Source organism: Notamacropus eugenii, chromosome 2 (assembly GCF_028372415.1).
Source record: "Notamacropus eugenii isolate mMacEug1 chromosome 2, mMacEug1.pri_v2, whole genome shotgun sequence".
NCBI lineage: Eukaryota > Metazoa > Chordata > Mammalia > Diprotodontia > Macropodidae > Notamacropus > Notamacropus eugenii.
In genome coordinates, this window is record NC_092873.1 from 12,457,522 (window position 1) to 12,478,475 (window position 20,954).

General features: G+C 43.0%; 1 pseudogene; it reads right to left on the reverse strand.

Annotated features, from left to right (window-relative positions):
* The window catches only part of LOC140522515 (sterol O-acyltransferase 1-like), a 29,668-nt pseudogene extending 9,056 nt beyond the window's left edge, over positions 1-20,612 (reverse strand).
* Positions 20,613-20,954: the final 342 nt, after the last annotated feature.

The window sequence follows — 20,954 nt, forward strand, 5'->3', positions numbered from 1 at the left end:
TCTTGGTAAGTGGCTGATGGGGCCACAGTTCAAAGCATGGTCTGGGATGCCTCAGGGCAGGTGTAAAGAGGACAGGCTTGAATGTCAGTACGTATACCATAGGACCCACCCACCCATCCATTCATCAAGAATTTATTAAGCACCTATTAGGTGCTGGGCACTGGGGATAGAACTGACAGCCAGGTCCCTGCCCTCAAGGAAAGTATCTACACAAAATACACAGAAGTGATACCAACCAGGTACTTGGGAGGGGCAGACATTGACAGGTGGGGGATCAGGAAAAGCTTTGTAGATTCAGAACTGCAAGAAACTGAGGCCCTCTGGTCCAGCCTCCTTTATTTTACAGATGAGTAAACTGAGGCCCAGGGAAAAAAATGACTTGTTCAAGCTCGAACAGGTTCTAAAGGAAACTGTAGAGGTAGAATTTGGATCTCAGTCCCCTGCACCAGAGCCAGGTTTTTTTAACCTGCTCTGAGCCTCAGTTTTCACACTTAGAAGTGGTTTGGACTAGCTGGCCCCTGAGATTCCTTTTTTCCCATAGCTTGTGATCCCTATGACATCTGTTGACCTTCCTACCCATCTACAGTTCTATGGCTTTGCCTGATTACAGCTTCACCTGGATGGGCCTGTATGTCCCATCCCAAGATATCTGAATTGAAATGGATCTCACCAGGCATCTAATCTAATCCAAACCATCAAAGCAATCCCTAGAGAAGCCTGAGCTAGGCTCCCAGCAGCACCTAGATGGTGCCATAGGACATAAAACACCAGGCCTGCAGTCAAATCAGGCATCAAACACTAACTGTGTGAACCTGGGCAAGTCATTTCACCCAGTTTGCCTCAATTTCCTCCTCTGTAAAATGAGCTGGAGGAGGAAATGACAAACTACTCCATTATCTCTGCCAAGAAAACCCCAGATGGGGTCACAAACAGTCTGATAAGCTTGAAATGATAGAACAGCAACAACCAAAGTTTCTCAGAAAGGCAGCCACTCCCATTCCCCTACCTCATTAAGGACATTAAGGACACAGAGGAGGCCACTGAATGAAGCAATGATCGGTGGTCCATCCAACTCAACCTGACTGACTGTGGAGAGGCACTCTGGGGAAGACAAAGGACACCGCCTCCCAGAGTCAGTGTTTGCCTTTAAGAAGTCTCTCCCAGCATCCTTCCACCAGACTCCCTGACTCATCCTTCTCAATCCAGTGACACTGGCATCAGACTGTTCCCAGACAAGACCACCATCCCTCTGCTCCATCCCTGCTCAGTTCTGACCAGGACTGCCCTGGCTTCTTTTAAATCCCAACTAAAATCTGCAGTCTTCCCCAGCCCCTCTGAATTCTAGTACATGTCTAGTACTATTTACCCTAAAGGCAGCCTGCTTTGTATGTGTTTGCCTGAGTCTTGTATCCGCCATTAGTCTGTAAGCTCCTTGAGGGCAGGAGCTATCTCTTGCCTCCTTTTTCATCCCCAGTACTTAGTACTGCTTGACATACAGTTGGCACTGAATAAAAGATTACTGATTGATTGGTGGATACAATGAAGTTAGTCAGAGGACCTGGATTCCAATCCTGACTCAGTCCCCTACTGTCTGAGTGAGAGACTTTGGGCAGTCTCTTTTGTCATCAATTAATCAGCAAACATTTATTCCTAAGCTGCTACTCTGTAGCTGCTATTGAGGATATTGCAATAGTCTCAGGGGGCTTAGAGCCTATCAGAGGAGTCATGTTCATATGTGTAGGTAAATATGAGATAGTTGAGGCACAGAGGGCATCATCAATTGGTGTGGGAGCGGAGGTGGGTCGGGAGAGTGCTCAAGTCAAAAGTGGTACTGGAAAGGAATGAAGGATTTTATGAGAGATGAGGAGGGAGGTCATTCCAGGCAAGAGGGACAGAGTAGAAAAGGCAGGGAGGTGGGAGATGAGTACCACATCTGCAGACTAGCAATGAAAGGTAGGTTGTGAAAGGCTTTAAAAGCCAAACAAAGGAGCTTTTATTTGACAATGGAGGGCAATCAGCAATAGGGAGCCACCGCTCATTGAACAGGAAGGCACATGGTCAGATCTGTACCACAGGAAAATGGTTTGGGCAGCTCTGGGGAGGATGGACCTCAAGGGATAACCTAGATGAAAGCTGATGAGGGCCTGAAGTAAGACAATGGTCATGTGAGGAGCATAAAGGAAACAGATGCATTTCCCTGCTCAGAACCTCAGTTTCCTCATTCTTTTCCAAAAACAAACCAAGGGTAAAATCAACAAAGAAGGTGAGACCTTGAAATAAACCAGTTTATAGAGGAACTGAGAATCATCTGAAGTATGAGTTTGGGTGGGGACATAGGTCTCCATGGAACTGTGGTCCCATTAGCTACCCACCAAGAACACCAACTGGTGCTTGGAAGGTTACAGTGTAGTCCAGTACCATGTCCTCATCGAAGCTTCACTACAGTCCTAGGAAATGGATGGCACGATCCTCATCTTCAGATGAGGAAACTGAGGTTTAGAGAGGTTAAAAGACTTGCCCAGAGCCAGACAGCTAGTGATTAAATCAGTGCACCAATTATCCAGCAAGAATTCTGAAGCCTCTACTATGTTCCAGACGCAGGGATTCATGCTGGAGACATCAAGATGAGAGGAAACAGTCCTTGCCCTTAAGAAGTTTAGGGAGACAAGGTGACAGCAGCAGCAGCAGCAGAAGTAATGAGAACCCTCTCCCCATTCTGTATGGGAAAAGTTGGAAGGAGTGCCCCCAGTAGCTCAGTATCTTAAGGTGTCAGGGTTAATGCAGTCAGTGTGCAGTTATCTACTTTTCTTAAATAAGGGATATAAGTTCTTTACTCATTCTTGCCTCCACAGGAGCAGTAGTAGCAGTAGTAGAAGTAGTAGTAGTAGTAGTAGTAGCAACAGCAGCAGTAATCACAGTAGTAGTAGCAGTAGCAGTAGAAGAAGAAGAAGAAGAAGAAGAACTAGTAGTAGTAGTAGCAGCAACAGCAGCAAAAAAATGACTCTATCACAGATGACCTGTGTTGGCTACCACTTCTAGCTTTGTGTAACCTAGAAACACTATGAGCATTCCATCTATCCCTTGGTCCAAGCCCTTGATAAAAATAGTAAATGGCATCAGACCAAGCCCAGGTACCTGTGGTCCACTCCTGAATCCAGTCTGATACATTGACATCAAACTGTTAGCAAACTATTAACAACTATCCCACGCAACCAGCTTGGAAACAATCCAAGGACCATCCAGTCCATGTTTTTCCATCTTCTTCACAAAAATAATTTGACATCAGAAACTTTGCTCAAATCCATGAAAACAATGTCCACAGATTCCCTTCATGTACTAGATTAATAATCCTATCCAAAAAGGAAAGTGTAATTCCCCCAGGGTAGGTTCAGCTGTCAACAGGTTAAGATCTTGTGTGGGTCCCCAGTTTATGTCTAATGAAAGGCTTGTGGGCTGTCAGGAAACAACCCTAGAATGAGTTTGGGTACTGAGAATAGCATGTAAAACAACAGGAACCAACTCAATGCAAAGCTTTATTGCAAACCATAGGGAAGAGGGAAAGAGGAGAGAGGGAAGGGTACCCAACATACAACTTAGGCATACACACTAACATAGAGAATAGCTCACATAAGGGCAGCCCTGCATTAGGGAGCAGAGAGATATGGATTCATTCAGCAAGAAGGGGTGCTCCCACTGGAGGGGAGAGGGTACTCTAATTGGAAGGGCTGCTCCTGCCCCAGCAGGAAGGTGCTCCAGCAGAGAGGTGTGCTTCCACTGGAGGAGAAAGGGTGCTCCAAAGTGCTCTTCTGAGAATGAGCTTCTTAAACTATGATTTTGGCCTCCCTGGAGCTGGCCAAATTGCTTATCAGGAGTCAGGGCAAAATATTATTCAGGAGGGGGGTTGTTACCAGAGAGAGAAAAAAAACCAAATTGATGGTAGACAAAATATTATCTGGAGACACAGCAGTACTAATCTTTCAAAAATGGTATGGTAAGTATTTTTCCAGGAGTATGTTCTATAGGTTTACAGTCTCCCTTAAGGAGAGATTGACATGACAGCCTCAAAACTATCAGACCTCATCTTATAATAATGGACTCTGTGCACAGATTCTATCAGCTACCACCTCTCTTAAGGGGAAATGGTCATAGTGGTCTCAAGACCACCAGGGTGTCTTATAACACCCTCCCACCAAAAAATCAGAACATCTACCCTTCCTCAACCTTATGTCCAAACCTCTTCAGTTACCTTTCAAATATCACTGGCAATATATCGGCCAAAACATCTGTCTGTTCTTTCAAGAGACCAACATGTGACGAGACACTTGACTCTTCACTGGCAGCTAAGGGCTTTCTTTCTCCTCATTCAGCTTGGCTATCACATCCCTATCAGTCATTTTTCTTAAGTCCTAACTAGTCATTTTCCTTGACAAACAAAAAAGGAAGTGAACCAAAAATGAGCAGCTCTTCTTTCTCCCTCCTGTCATTTATCTTTGTTCCATTAGTCTTAAGTAGAAGACTTATTCCTCTCCGACTCTCCCTTTTCTCCTAATAGAGACTTTCCCTCATGAGCTTCAAATCATTCTCAGTCTCAGAAACACTGATACTATTTTCATGAGGTTGTACATCTCTTATACTCATTGTCCATTACCTGGACAACTTGCCACCATCTTTGTATATATCAAGAGAATGTTATTGACAGGAAAATAAGACCTCCCTGTACAAAAATATTCCTGGGGACACTATTCGTTAAAAAAAAACCCAACTCTAATAGCCCATTTGCTCAATGATTGGGAGAATGATTGCCAAACTGTGGTATATGGACACGATAGAATATTAAAATAATAAATTATAACTGTCATTAACACAACAAAAAGGAGAATTACATGAACAGATGCAATGTGAGGAAAGAGGAACTGAAAGTGACACACCAACTTCAACTGTGTAAATAAAAGTAGTGACAAAATCTGGGTCAAAAATTCACAAAAGAAAAACAATTAAGGAGACCCAGGCAGACACAGGATGCTCTTGCAAGTACCTCACCAAAATTAATATACACAATTTTTGTTTCTAAACAAGCTCTAAATAATGGAAGCTTGTAATGTCATGGGTTATCTTTTTAACTCTTATTTGTATATTTGAATGTCTGTACTGTTTTGAAAAGAAATGATTTTGGAGAGATCTGGCTTAGTCAGGCATCACTTCAAACTTTCTGCCAACTCACTTTCATTTCCATTGTTTTTTGGTTTATACAGTCTTTCACTATCCTCCACTATAATGCTGTGTAATGAAGTTTGTACTGGTCGGTTGGTTGTTGTCCCTCACCTTCGAAGAGGACCAAAATGACATCACCATTGTAAAGTGAAATTTCAGTGTGTCCGACTGGCTGATCAGACCAATACGAGCTCGGAATGCTCTACCACAGGTTGGGTACAGATAGTCCCTGTGAATATTTGGGGTGGATATCCGAAATTTGTGCATCCTGCATTTACTTTGTGCTGTCTCAATTCTGCTTTGCTCAAAGAGCACAGCACCTTTTCTTATGTGGGCACGTCATGCTGAGCAGTTCTGTGCCAGTGTCTCCCATGTTGCACAGTCAAATCCAAAGTTCTTGAGAGAAACCTTGAGAGTGTCCTTGTATCGCTTCTTCTGACCACCTTGTGATCGCCTGCCCCATGCAAGTTCTCCATAAAATAGTCTTTTTGGCAAGCATACACTTTGCATTTGAACAACATGGCCAGCCCTTTGCAGTTGCACTCTCTGAAGCATAGTTTGAATCCTTGGCAGTTCAGCTCAAGCAACGACTTCAGTGTCTGGTACCTTATCCTGCCAGGTGATCCTCAGAATCTTCCTAAGACAGTTCAAATGGAAATGATTCAGTTTCCTGGCACAGTGCTGGTAGACTGTCCATGTTTCACAGGCATACAACAATGAGGTCAGCACAATGGCTCTGTAGGCCTTCAGTTTGGTAGTCAGTCTAACACTTCTTCTCTCCCAAACTTTTCTTCAGAGCCTCCCAAACACTGAGCTAGCTCTGGCAATGCATGCATCAACCCATTGTCAATGTGTACACCCCTGGAAAGTACACTACCAAGGTAAATAAACTTATGCACAGCATTCAAAACTTCTCCATTTGTTGTAACTTGATGGTTCCATGTATGGATGGTGTGATAGTGACTGATGGAACACCTGTGTTTTCTTGGTGTTAATTATTAGGCCAAAATTAGCACAGACAGCAGAGAACTGATCCATACTTTGTTGCCTCTCAGCTTCAGAGGCTGTATTGAGTACATGATCATCTACAAGCAGAAAACCATGCACCAGCACTCCCTCCACTTTGGTCTTGGCTTGTAGCCTTTTCAAACTGAAGAACTTCACATCAGCATGGTAGTTGACCTTGAAGCCTTATTCATTCTCATTGAAAGCATTTGACCACATGGCTGAAAACATCATGCTATAAAGCATGGGAGCAAACACACAGTCCTGTTTCACTCCATTGGTGACTGGGAAGGCAGGAGAGCACTGTCCATTACCCAGAACGCAGGCAAACATGCCATCATGAAATTGGTGTACAATATTGATGAACATCTCCTGGCAACCAAATTTTGACATAATTTTCCATAAGCCCTCATGACTAACAGTGTCAAAAGCCTTGGTCAGATCTACAAACGTTGTGTACAAATCTCTGTTCTGCTCCTGGCATTTCTCCTGGAATTGTCGGGCAGCAAACATCATATCGACTATTCCTCGGCCCTTTCTGAAGCCACACTGGCTCTCAAGTATATGACCATCTTCCAGGTGAAGGATCAGCCTATTAAGAAGGACTCTAGCAAGAATTTTGCCAGTAATGACTAAGAGATCCCCCTGTGACTGTCGCAAGACAATCTATTCCCTTTACCCTTATAGAGATGGACAATGGAGGCATCCTTGAACTCCTGGGGGATAACCTCCTCTTGCCATATAACCTGGAAAATTTCAGTCAGCTTTTGTACGAGCAATGGTCCCCCTACCTTGTAAATCTCAGCTGGAATAGAATCAGCACCAGGTGCTTTGCCACATGAAAGGAGCCTAACGTCCTTCAAAACCTCTTCTTCAGTTGGAAGTTCAGCTAAGGAAGGATTGACTTCAACCTGAGGTAAAGTCAATGGCCTCAGCATTGATTGATGATGGTCTGTTGAGAACACTATGGAAGTGTTCAGCCCATCTCTCTAGGATCATGTCCTTATCACTAATCAATGTGACTCCATCAGCTGAGTAGTTGTGTCGCAGCATAGGTTTTTGGTCCATAAACAGCTTTCAGGGAATCACAAAAGTGCTTTGGATTGTTACTATCAGCATAAAACTGAATTCCATCTCCCTTCTTACTGAGCCAGGAATCCTGCATCTCTCTAAGCTTTGCTTGTACTTTGCTTTTGATGGAATTAAATGATGCCTTCTTAGAGGTGGATGAACTATCCTGCTGGCAAGTCTTTTGGAGTTCTCATTTTTCATTTATCAGCTTCTGAATTTCCCTATCATTTTCATCAGACCAGTCTTGTTGTTTGAGAGTGTTGTGACTCAGATGAGCAAATGCAGTGCTGTAACCACATCTCTGAAAGCTGCCCACTCCTTTTCTGCTCCACTGTTGCCAACTGTGTGTTGCCTCAACTTTCCCTCCAAGTCAGCAGCAAATTCTTCACACTCAGAGAAGAGCTCTAATTTGTTGACGTTAATTCTTCTGGTAGTCATTTTGCCTTGAGGGCAGTGCTTTTGATGAATGTGAATATTTAGCTTGGAAAGGATAAGTCTATGATCAGTCCAGCACTCTGCACCACACATTGTCTTTGTCATTCTCACATCTTGTCTGTCTCTTCTCCTTATAATCACATAGTCTATTAGATGCCAGTGTTTGCTGCAAGGGTGCATCCATGAAGTTTTATTGTGTTTAGGTAAACGGAAGACAGTGTTGGTGATGAGAAGGTCATGCAATGCATAAGTCTTCAGCAGTAAATGACCATTGCTGTTGCTGTTTCCAACTTCATTCCTCCCTACAACTCTCTGCCAACTCTGGTAGTCTGATGCTACTCTAGCATTAAGGTCACTCAGTATTATAAGTTGTCCTCTTTTGGCACATTGACGATAAGTGTCTCTAGGTCTTCATAAAATTTGTCTTTGACTTCATCAGGGTTTGTCATGGTGGGAACATAGGCACTGATGATAGTGGCCTGGCCTAACTCACTAACACCCCCCTAACTCACCAATGGGTTTGAGAACCCTTGGTTACCCTCAACCTGGTTTGGCCCGTCTGCCAAAACGGTTTATTGGGGTGTGGCTGCTGTGTATGCTGCAGCTTCTTGGAGCCACAGGTGAGAATTAGGTGGAACAGGTGGACACCAAAGGTGGAAAGAGCCCCAAAAGGCCTCAGCAGCCATCACACCAAAGGTACCGGTCCTCCCTGAACATACCCTACACACCAAGTTTGTACTATAAACCAGAGGTGGCCTTATGAGGCCCACAACGCTCTGTGAAGTATGCTGGGAACAAGATTAAAATGCATCTGGGAAATATTTAACAAAATCAATAAAATACAACATATATACTATCACATTTTAAAGTTAAGTCAGCATCCTAGCAGTATCTTTATATATAGATTAGTGGTCCCCGGTCCTAGTTACTTTACATGAATTTAAACCAACATTGTCTTTACCTGCCAACTTGGATGTAAACTGTGGCAAATCACCAACAATGATTTGTTCATAAGAACAACAAATAAATTAACATAAAAGAAAATGAGGGGTCAAGTATGGAGAATGCGGACCTCTGGATGAACAGCCCAGATATTACACTGGTACCCAAGGAATTTTAAAAGACCTAGAGGTTTTAAAAGTAGGTATTTTTTTTTTAAAAGATTGTTGGGAATATTCCTTTTGGAGATTTGATGGCAAGAAACAGACAAGAGGACCACAGATTAAGAAGGCATGGATGGTCTGTGATCTGTCCCACTGGGGAAAGGGCCCATATTGATGAGATCTTAAAACACTGAAGTTGATTGAGATTGAGCTGAAGCACCTGAGCCTAAGGTCTTCAGCTCTGCTCCACTCCCTTCAGGGCCTCTGAATCCAAAGTCACTATACCAACAGGGTAATGTAAGAATTATCAGTACCTAAAGTAATGCCACACACACACACACATACACACACACACACATACACACACACATCTTTGGGCAAGGAGGCCTTTCAAATGTCCCTCCAGTCATACCTTTAAGCCTCCACCTGTTCTGACTACACAAAAAGCCAGACCTGCCTACCCATGAGGAAGCCACAGCTGCCAGATAGATAATCTAGCAATTCATTCCCCACTTCCCCCACCCCATCATGCACAGCCAGCTCAAAAAAGTGATAAAATAAGCCCAGAGTAAAATGTGTCTCTATATGTTACACCAGGCTCATCACCTGAATCATCAGCAAATCTGTAAGATGATAACATCTTTTTATGTAATTAATGTGTAATCTGCCCAAGAAAACTTCATGCCTACAGAAAAAGAGATGGTAATCAAACACTTTCTTTCTCAGTTTCTTTACTCAGTTAAAATGTGGTCCTCTCCAAAGCCAACCCAGCTGGCAGAACAATCTGATAGATTCTAATGACCTCATCTGGCAGTCCTCATAATACCCAAGTTTGCAACAAAATCAGAGTGCTGTGTTTGGAGTTCTCAGAAGTGTGCTGAGAGTAATGGGGCAACTCCAAAGATGTGGCCCAAATGCATTTTTACTCCAACTGAACTCTTATGGAAAGAGTTCCCATGAATCTACCCCACCATGACCACTAGTGACGGTACCAGTCATGACCAAGAATCCAAGGAACCAAGAACACAAGAGATGAGACTTGGTCTTAACCAAAAGTGAGCCTTTGACCCCCACATTGCTGTAGAGCTCACAAGAAGAGAGTTCTGTGGACAGGGACACCAAAGTACCTGATTGTATCTACTTGCAATGCAGAAATTCCAAGGAAAAAGGCAAACAGAGTCTGGTTGATCAGTCCAAGCTTTGTTAGGGGATTTACTTACAGGAGCCCCCAGCAATAGCACCTTGTGAGACATCAAGGTGGGGACAGTGTGGGGGAGATATATCTGTGCTATAGCTTTGTTCTTAAGCTATTTATACAGTTTTTACCACAAACTGATTAGCAAGGAGCTGGCTGAAACATGCAGGATGTGGCCAAAGTTGCAGGATGTGTGTGAATGTTCAACCAGGATGGACTTCGCTGCTAGCCTGTCACACATCATTCTTAACTCAGGTAGAACATTTATGAGTGTCTTGTCCCTACCTGCAAACATCATCTGTTTAACCCACAAAGCCCCTACCCAAACCATGCAGCCAAACCCTTCCCAAACTCTGAAAAGTCACCTTTTTGTCTTCACAAATAGCTGTTAACAGAGATATGGTAAGCCCAATGATCCAAATGGTCAACCAGTCCTCCTCCTGCTGCTCCTGTCTCCATCTCACCCCTGACACAGGGACTCTGCTACTTATTTCTGTATCTTTGCTGATAGCGCCTTGCTTTACATTTGGTTTGGCCTCAGCTTCCTCCTTTGTAAGAAGTATGGTGTTGAACTAGATGAACTCTGATATTCTTTTCTACTTTAATTCCTATGATTTTATTTTGCCCAGTCCTTGAGCCTTTGCAGGGCTTCTCTAATTACAGCAATAAGAGAGAATCAGAGAGGACATGATATCTTATGGATTGATTGAATATTGACTAATTAATTAATCAGCAAGTCTTTGTGGGGCAGGTGCTATATGACCAGCAGCAGGAGAGAGACATCACAAGGATATGACTTAGTGCCTGCCCTCAAGAAGGCTTACAGAATTAAGGGGAGGAGAGAGACAGAGAGAGAGAGAGAGAAACAGAGAGAGACAAAGAGAGGTGAGAATAAGAAAGAAAGGAGGGGGGACAGTGAGAGAAGTTGGGAAAGAAGAGGATAGAGGGAGAGATGGAAGAGAGGGGGGAAGAGAAAGAATCCTGGAGCTGGGAGGGGCCTTGGAGGCCCCTGAGCTCAGCCCACATCTGGCCAAGCACCCCTTTCCAACATCCGTCTCGAGTGATCATCTAGATTTTGCTCAAAGACCCTTAGTAAGGGGAAATTCACCACCTGCTTTGCGCAGAGCCAGGAGGTAGACTCAGGTCATGTCCAAGAATTCTGAAAACATTTATAACGTTTATGACAGAGCAAAGTGGGAGGGAAGTACTGGTGATGAAGGCTAGAAAGAGGGGGTGAGACCCCAGCAAAAACTGGGGTGCCAGGGTCAGGTTACCTGGAATGAATTTGAGGACTCAAGCATTCTTAGGGAACCTTCATCCTTAAAGTGGTACAGGTAAAGTTTACATAGGTTATTCTATAGTGAAGCATGTGCCAAATATGCTAATTAGGTGATTCAGAGCATTTAGGGTTAAGGTTAAGGTTAGAGAGTGGTTAAGGAGTGGTTAGCTCTTAAAGGAACATGCACTTTTAGTATCTACTATGCAGGTATTTTATCCATCCAGAAATAGCCCAAGGCAGGGTTTGGTTTTAGGCCTGAAACATCACTACATCAACTAAGTCAGAGCTGACTAAGGAATACCGGGCTGCTCGCATCAATGTCATGTTAGACAAGATAAATGGAAGGGAGTACACATATGTCTAAGTCTAGGATACATACGATTGGTCAATGAGTAGTAAATGTCATTATGACCCAGTACACAGCCAGTTCAGCCAGGACACATCTGGTTCAGACTAATAAGTTCTGTAGATACAGTTGGCTACTGTAGCAGGAAGGGAGATAAAGGTTGTTGCTGGGGCAGACTGTGTCCTTGGCCTGGGGGGATACTGCCTGGGATAGTGTTTTGAAGCTAGGGAGAAATGTGATTTTTAAAGAGAAATGTGATTTTAGGATTGGGGCCCAAACACATGCAACCAAGCACCCCATAACTGGGACTGCAGAACTCACAGCAGCATCAATATTTAGCCCCAGCCTGGACTAAATGAGCTGAGGGTGAGAGAAATGGTAGTGGAGGTGGGATGGAGGAGGAAAGAGGAAGGACAGAGAGAGAAGAATGAGAACTAGAAGGAGGAGGAAGGGAAAAGAGAGGAGGGGAGGGGAGGGGAGGAGAAGGGAGTGGAGAGGAGAGCAGAGGAGAGGGGAGGGAAGGAGAGGGGAAGGGAGGGGAGGGAAGGAGAGGGGAAGGGAGGGGAGGGGAGGAGAGGGGAGGGGAGGGGAGGGGAGGAGAGGGGAGGGGAGGAGAAGGGAGGAGAGGGGAGGGGAGGGGAGGGGAGGAGAGGGGAGGAAGAAAAAGAAAGAAAGAGAAGAAAGAACTGAGATGGGGAGAAAGTACAGTGGTCTGGAACATAGAACTCATACCTCTTTAAGGACTGAGGGAAGTTCCAAAAGTTCTCTTCTTCCCCCAATTTCCCTTCCCCACATCTATTTGTTGAAGATACTGTTATATAATCTTCTTGGGTTTCTTCCATCTAAACTGTTTCCTTTATACTGATATTTAAAAAACACAAAAACAACGCCATGATCACTCATGAAGGCTTAAATTGAACATTTGTTTTTTTGTTGTCCAGTTGTTTTTCAGTCACGTCTGACTCTTCCTGACCCTATCTGAGATTTTCTTAGCAAAGATACTGGAGTGTTTTGCCACTTACTTCTCCAGCTTATTTCACAGATGGTGAACTGATGCAAACAGGGTTAGGTGACTTGCCCAGGGTCACACAGCTAGCAAGTATTGGAAGCCAGATTCAAACCCAGGAAGAAGAGTCTTCATGACTCCAGGCCCAGCGGTTCTATCTAGCTTCCTTTATCTCTATCTTCATTTCATGCTCAAAAGGTAGTTATATTTATACAAAAGACTCTATCCTCCTCTTATATTCCAGGCTAACCTATGCCTAGAATCAATCAATAAGCAAGTCTTCAAGTAACTACTTAGGCAGCAAGATGGCACTGTGGATAGAGTGCCTGGCATGAAGTCAGGAAGACTCATCTTGTGTGACCCTGTTCAAGTCACTTAACTTGGGGGCCTCCATTTTCTCATCTGTAAAATGAGCTAGAGAAGAAAATGGCAAACCACTCTAGTATCTTTGCCAAGAAAACCCCTATTGGATCCTATTGGATCAGAAAAAGTTAGACACGACTGAAACAACCAAACAAAACAGACAATACAATGGTGGCACTAGCAAGGGTTATATGTATGTTCAAAGGATAGATTTAGCCAGTAAGGACACAGGGACACCTGAGGCAGGAGCAGACCCAAAGAAAGTGGCAGACAGTGGCCAGCCTCCCCTTTGCTTCTCTCTGTTCTCCCCCAACAAGACTCATCCCTGGTCCTATTCTCACAGCCACCGGCTCTAAGTGAGGGTATCCCCTGGGCAGAAGAGCAAGACTCTCCTTCCTGCATTTGCTATTATCACCAAATGCCAGCTACTGCATCAGCCTGGGCGTGTGGATGGGGCAACACTCACAACAGGACCTGGGAGGCTTGAGACATGCTCAGTTTACATTTTACAGCCTGGTTTTTTTTCCAGTCCCCTCTTCCCCTCTCCTCTGTTTTACTGCCTGGTTCACCTGCTCTCACTTTGTTAAATTCTCACTATGTTGACCTTCATCAGAGGTTGGGGGTGGGGCAGGGAGTGATCCAGGCCAAAGCCCACCCACCACAAGTGTGAAGGAGGGGCTGGAGTGGGAAGAGACGAGGCAGAGAGGCCATTCAGGAGGTTGTTCAAACAATCTAGGTGAAAAGTGACAAGGATATGAATGATAAGGGGTAATTGGTTGTACCACGGGCAAAGGGTGTCCGATGGCATAGAACAAAAGGAGCAAACCGTGAGACTGGACAAGTGATTGAATTTCTGGTGTGAGAGAGGAATGCACTGTGGATACTACTGTCAGCCGCAAGGAAGCCCACAGTGCAGAAGGCCTAGGGCTCCAAGTTGAGCTGAAAGCAGAAAAACTTTACTAGGAGGAAAATCAGACGCTAGTGCTGAGGTCCCCAGTACAAAGTAGAAAGGAGCCTAGGAGAAGCTGGGGAGATTTAGGCTTGAAAACCACAACTGGGAGGAGATTCAGGGAGGGGTCAGGAAAAAGAATGGGCAGCCCTTCCCAGGAACAGGTAGGTCACAGAAACAGGATATTCTGCAGTAACAGTTGACCCGCAAGGCTGATGTAGGCCAGTTGGGGGTGCACAGTTCAGCCAGATCTGCCAGCAAACACCAGCAAAGGCACCTGGGAGTGAGCAGGACTTTGGCTCACTGCAGGCTCCTCATTGGCTCCTGTGGCAAACAGAGTTAAGGGGTGTTCAGTGCACCTGCCTGGTAAAAGAATTCATAGTGATAATATTTAATCTCATTTTTGGACTTTAATAAGGGCCAGAGCTTGAATTAAGAAGAGCCTGGACCTAACAGTCTCTTTGTTCTCTGAAGTAAACTCAGAGAATACCTCTTCCTATGTCAACAAGGCCAGATGGGGCTGACTTAGCATTCTTTATGAGACCCTGAACCTGAGACACTATCTTGAATAGTGGAACTATGTTTTTGATCTTGTGGACATATACTATGTTATGACATATCAGTGATAAGGAAAATGCAGATGTTCTGAGTTGTAATTTCAATCGACACCTTGCCAACTCTCTTATATTATTGCATTTACAACCTATCCAATTCAGAAATTCCTTTCTTGTGTTATAGTTAATCACTCGTGGAGACCATAAATCTGAAGGACACAGACAACCTTGGATTGTCCTAAACAGATTTAAGCCTGGTCATTCTTGTATTAGACATTCAGAAGTTTTTCTGGCTCCATAATCATGTAACTGCTAGCTTTAAGGGAATAAAAAATATGCATTCAGCCTGTTTGCCTTTTTTAACCAAACTTTCAAGTTGACAATAGAAAACAGACATATTGATCATGGGGGTACTCTCCTATTGCCAAGATCACAAAACTGGGACACTGGAGGCACGGTGGTGCCTTCAACAGTCAACCATTGAACTCATGTATTAAGTATGTGCCAGAAGCTGTGTTAACAGCCAGTCCCTGCCCTGAAGGAGCCTGTTATTTTATGGAAGTTTAAATGAAGCAGAATTTATTTTTTTTATTATTATTTTTTAATGTTTAACAATCACTGCCATACAATTGAGATTTTATCCCCCCCCACACCTACCCCCCACTACCCCCCTCCCTCCCTATGACTGCATACAATTCTGTATAGGTTCTACATATACTTTCCTACTGAGTATATTTTCACTATAGTCATGCTACGTAGTCAGACTAAAATAAATGAAAGAAATCGTATAACAAATCAAAACATGATACACAAAAACATACACATACACAAACATGATCTGCTACATTTTGCAAATGACTTCCATATTTCTTTCTCTGAGTGTGGAAGGCATTTTGCCTTAGAGAACCACCACTGGGATTTTTTTTTTTTTTAAGAAGTTCTTGCGTTATTACGAAATTCCAAGTCTACCAGAAAAAACTCTCGCACACTGTGGTCGTTGCTGTGCACAAAGTTCTCCTGGTTCTGCTCCTTTCACTCAGCATCAGGTCATATAAGTCCTTCCAGGCCTCTCTGAAGTCTTTTTGTTCATCATTTCTTATGGCACAATAGTACTCCATTACATTCATATACCATAATTTATTCAGCCATTCCCCAATTGATGGACATCCCCTTGACTTCCAGTTTTTGGCAACTACAAAGAGTGCTGCTATAAATATTTTTGTACATATGGGACCCTTTCCCATTTTTATGATCTCTTGGGGATACAGTCCTAGTAGAGATATTGCTGGCTCAAAGGGTATGCACATTTTTGTAGCCCTTTGGGCATAGTTCCAAATTGCTCTCCAGAATGGTTGGATGCGCTCGCAGCTCCACCAACAATGAATTAGTGTTCCAACTCTCCCACATCCTCTCCAGCATTTATCATTTTCTTGTTCTGTCATGTTTGCCAATCTTATAGGTGTGATGTGGTACCTCAGAGTTGTTTTGATTTGCATCTCTCTAATCAATAGTTATTTAGAGCATTTTTTCATATGATTATAGATAGCTTTAATTTCTTCCTCTGAAAACTGCCTGTTCATATCCTTTGACCATTTATCAATTGGGGAATGACTTGTATGATTATACATTTGAGTCAGTTCTCTATATATTCTAGAAATGAGGCCTTTATCCCCGAGCTTAGCTGTAAAAATTCTTTCCCAATTTACTACATCCCTCCGGATTTTGGTTGCATTGGGTTTGGTTGTGCAAAAACTTCTCAGTTTAATGTAATCAAAGTTATCCATTTTGCATTTCATAATGCTTTCTATCTCTTCTTTAGTAAAAAATTCTTCCCTTCTCCATAAATCTGATAAATACACTATTCCTTGCTTCTCCAGTTTATTCATGGTATCAATCTTAATGAAGGAGAATTTAAAGAGAATAACAAATTCAGTAAGAGACCCTTTTCTCACCTGTGTCTCTTAGAATCCAAGCTTCCCTCAAAGTTCAGTGGAAGGATCACCTTCTAACACAACACTTCCTGGATCCCTCCCCTCCAGCTGCTCAAGCCTTCCCTCCACCAGAGAAATTACTTTATTTCCATTTGTTACCTGTTTAAATTGATGGATTTTCCTACTATTCACTATTTATGCTGCTTTCTGGTGTAATTAGTATTTGTTGACAAAGAGTGAAGTCTGTGGGTGTAAGCTTGAGAAGATGTCACCCATTAAGAGATAAGAGACAGGGAATGTCTTGAATTGTCAGTTTCCTTCTCTGAAAAAGAGGAATAATAAACTATGATGGGGAGGGTCTGAGGCCTCTTCTCTAACAGCACTGTCTCTCTCCCCAGAACAGCAACCAGTAATACGGAGTTATGTTTCGCATGACTTCACTTGTATAATTGATATTATATTACTTGCCTTCTCAAGGAGTGAGAGAGGGGCAAGAAGAAATTTGGAACTAAATTTTTTTAAATGAATGTTTAAATTCTTAAAAAATTTAATTGGAAAATATCTAATGAAATAAAAATATTTATTTATATACTTATATGTATTTTTAAATATATCTAATTATTTTAATATTTAAATATATTTATATATAATGAAAAATAATTAATTAAATATATTTAAAATTATATTTATATATAAATATTTATATTATAAAAATAAAAATAATTTTTTTTTTAAATAAAAGAATGATTCAATTTGGCCAAGTAGTGCCTCATGCATGAACTCTGCCTCTGGATACACCATCAATCAAAACTATCTCTTCCTCATGTGGTTAGCAGACCAGAACCAGTTTCAGAATGTCTATGCAGGATTCAAATCAGGGAACAGGGCCCTTCCATTCTACAACCTTCCCAGAAATTTCCATGTTGGGAATTGCACACACGTGAGCACACTGTGCCTGCTCACCAGCCTTCCATTTCACATGCATCTCATTTCAGGTTCTTTGTAGAATATTAAACGAAGCTGACCTAAAAGGAAAGCACTAGACTGAAACAGCTCTAGTGAAAGGACCTGGATTCTAATCTCAGCCCTGCTATTGACTAAGCCTTCCCCAACCCATCCTCCTAACCCAAACAACTGCCAGCCTGATATTCCTAAAGCATGGCTCTGCCCAAATCTCTCCCCTAGCTCTAGAAGCCCCAGTGGCTTCCTGGTACCCCTAGGACCAGTTACAGACTCTTCACTTCAGCATTTACAATCCTTCACTATCTGACTCCAACCTATCTTTCCAAAGATATTCCACATTTCTTCCCTTTCACAGATCCTACATTCTAGCCAAACTGTCATACTCTTAACCATAAGGAAAACAAAGGTTTTAAGTCCTGCAAGGGACTCTAAGATAAAGGGACTGGAGCTCAGTATGCCCTTTGACGTTACTAGGCAAATACCCCTAAAAGGTCAAAGAGAGAATAAATAGGACAGGGGCATAGAAATATTCCTAAGGAGCACTTTTTGGAATTTCCAGATGGGGAACTGTGGCTTCTCTACATCAGCTAGAATGTATCGGTACATTATTGTACTCTAAGAAATGAAGAAAGGGTTGGATTCAGAGAAACCTGGAAAGATTTGAATGAACTGATGCAGAGTGATGTCAGCAGAACCAGGAGAACAGTTTATACAGTGAGTACAACATTGTAAAGAAAACTAACTGACAAACTTAAGAATTCAATGCCATGATCAGAGAAAGGGTGGGTAGTAATAATGATGCTGGAAAAAAGGCAAAAGAAAAGAAAGTCACTGGAGGATTATTTTTAAAAGTACAGGAGAAAAGGAGGCAGTGCTGAAAGAGATCTGTCTCTTTCAAAACAAAAGGGATGAATTTATTATATACTTTCAAATATATATTCATATACATGCATATATGTACATACATAAATACTGCTGCTTATGCTAATTTTGGTCTAACAACACCATAAAAACATGGGTTCTTCACTAGCCGGCACTATACATGGAACCATCAGTTACAGCATATGGAGAAATACTGAATGCTGTGGATAAGTTCACTTACCTTGGCAGTATACTTTCCAGGGATGTTCATATGGACATGAAGCTGATGCTCGCATTGCCAGAGCTAGCTCAGTGTTTGGGAGGCTGCCTACCAAATTGTAAGTCTACAGTCACTGTGCTGACCTCATTGTTGTAAGCCTGTGAAACATGGACAGTCCACCAGCACCATGCTAGGAAACAGAATCGCTTCCACTGGAATTGTCTTAGAAAGATTCTGTAGTTCTCCTGGCAAGATAACACTAACCCTAACCCTAACCCTAACGCTAACCCTAACCCTAACCCTAACCCTAACACTGAGGTCCTTTCTTGAGCTAAACTGCCAGGCACTCAAACTCAACTGCAGAGACCACAGCTCCCAATGGGCTGACCATGTTGTTCAAATGCCAAAAGTATCTAAAAAACTGTTATGCGGACAATTCATATAGGGCAAGTGTTCACATAGAGGTCAGAAGAAGCAGCACAAGGTTCACTCCCAAGGTCTCTGTGAAGAACTTTGGAATAAATTTCAAGACATGAAAGATGATGACCCAGAACCATCCAGCCTGTGGCCATCAAAGAAGGCACTGTGTTCTATGAGTGAAGCAGAATGGAAGTAGCTCAAAGGAAATGTGAGATGTACAAAATTAGAGATACCTCCACACTACGTGTTCCTGACCTGTGGTAGGGCCTTCCAAGCTTATAGTGATCTGATCAGTCACGGCTGGACAACCGGCACCTTGACTCCAACACAGTGACAGACATTCTTTCAGTTCTCTTTGAGGAGGAAGGATGCCTACCAACCAAACAAACAATCAATCCACAAACTATACATAACTGCAGTGCACAATGATTTCTTCCTGTTTTTCTGTGTTTACAGAAACATCCGGGTTTGTTTTGTTTATCAAGTTCAGAATAACAAAAAGCTAAAAATTATTTTTTTAAAAATAAAAGTCATCACTGAAAGTGAAATTCCAGACCAAAAAAAGGGTAGAAGACATAAAAGTAAGCGCAGGTCTCCTGACTTCCAGACTCACTCCTCTTCTAGTCATACCACAGGGGCCTTTGAAAATATTTCTATTTGTAGTCATTGCTTGAAAATTGCAAGGACCCAATGTGGCTTGAAGAGAAAGCAGAACACACCTACTTCCCCTTCTTTTGCAGTGGTGAGTGGCCACAGGATCCTCATGCAGATATTGCAGATACTCAGGCCTTTTTGGGGGAGCTGGTTTTGCTGGCCTTTAAAACTCATTCCTGTATAATCTTTATTATAAGGTGATAATATTTAATACAAATTTTGGACTTGAATAAGGGCCAAAAGTAATCTTTATTATAAGATGATAATATTTGATATGTTTTGGACTTTAATAAGGGCCAAACTTTGAATTAAGAAGAGCCTGGACCAGAGAATGCCTTTTGGTGTTAAGCAAGCAAATGGGACTTCCTTACTAGACTCTTCCCCTGGCATCTTAGTGATAAGGAAAAACACAGATGTCCCGGGTTGCAATTTCAACTTAGTCAACTCTGTTCTTGCATCCACAACTTCAAGGGCCTATTTAGGACAGGACGTCTGTCACCAGAGTAATGGGAGTTTCTTCTTATCTTACGTCACAGAGACATATGCTACAGATCACACAGCTTGGGATCATAAAACTCAATTGACACTACTTTGTTAATTGTCTCGTCTTCCTAAATTTATGAGTTCCTTTCTCACGGCAAAATGTATAAAAACCAGAAGATTTCTGTACCGGACAGCCAGATTTGATCCTGGCTCCCTAGAGTTATGTAACCGATATCTTTACGGGGATTTGTTTAATTAATTAAATCATAAAATGTATGCATTTAGCCTGTTGCCTTTCCTTTAACCAAGTATTCAGGTCAACCAAGGGATGGTTCTCCTGGAGCTGGAAGGATGTAAATAAGAAAGGGAGGTGAAGTATAAAGCCGGGAGTGGTCTGGCTGGGGCTGAGTTGGGGGGAGGGGTATTTTCTCTGCTCCTCCAGCCCCCTTCTCCCTTTCTCTATAATTTGTTGGTCCTCCACTATACTCCATCTCCCACCTCCGGGTCTTTGCACTGGCCCCTGCCGTGCCTGCCATGCATTCCCTCTCCACTTCCACCTGCATGCTCTTTCTGATTCTCCCTCACCCCAGCCCCAAGGCTCCTCTGTACAAATGATTTATATTTAGCTGGGCCTCCTTTCCCACTTCCTGATCGATGTGGGCCCCTGGAAGGCAGGGCCGCTTTAAGACGTGCGAGGCCTAGCCAGGATAAAGGCTTTATCTAGCACACAGCAGGCACTCAAACAATGCGTGTTGGCTGACTGGCAGTGTGACAGCTGGCGCGTCCCTGCCCCTCTCTGAAAAGGAGGCCTTGGGACTCCGCCCCCTCGGGAGCTGACACCGCCCCGCACCATCCGGGTCTAGGAGAGTCGGCTCAGGACTATCCACGCAAGCGCAAATGAGCGC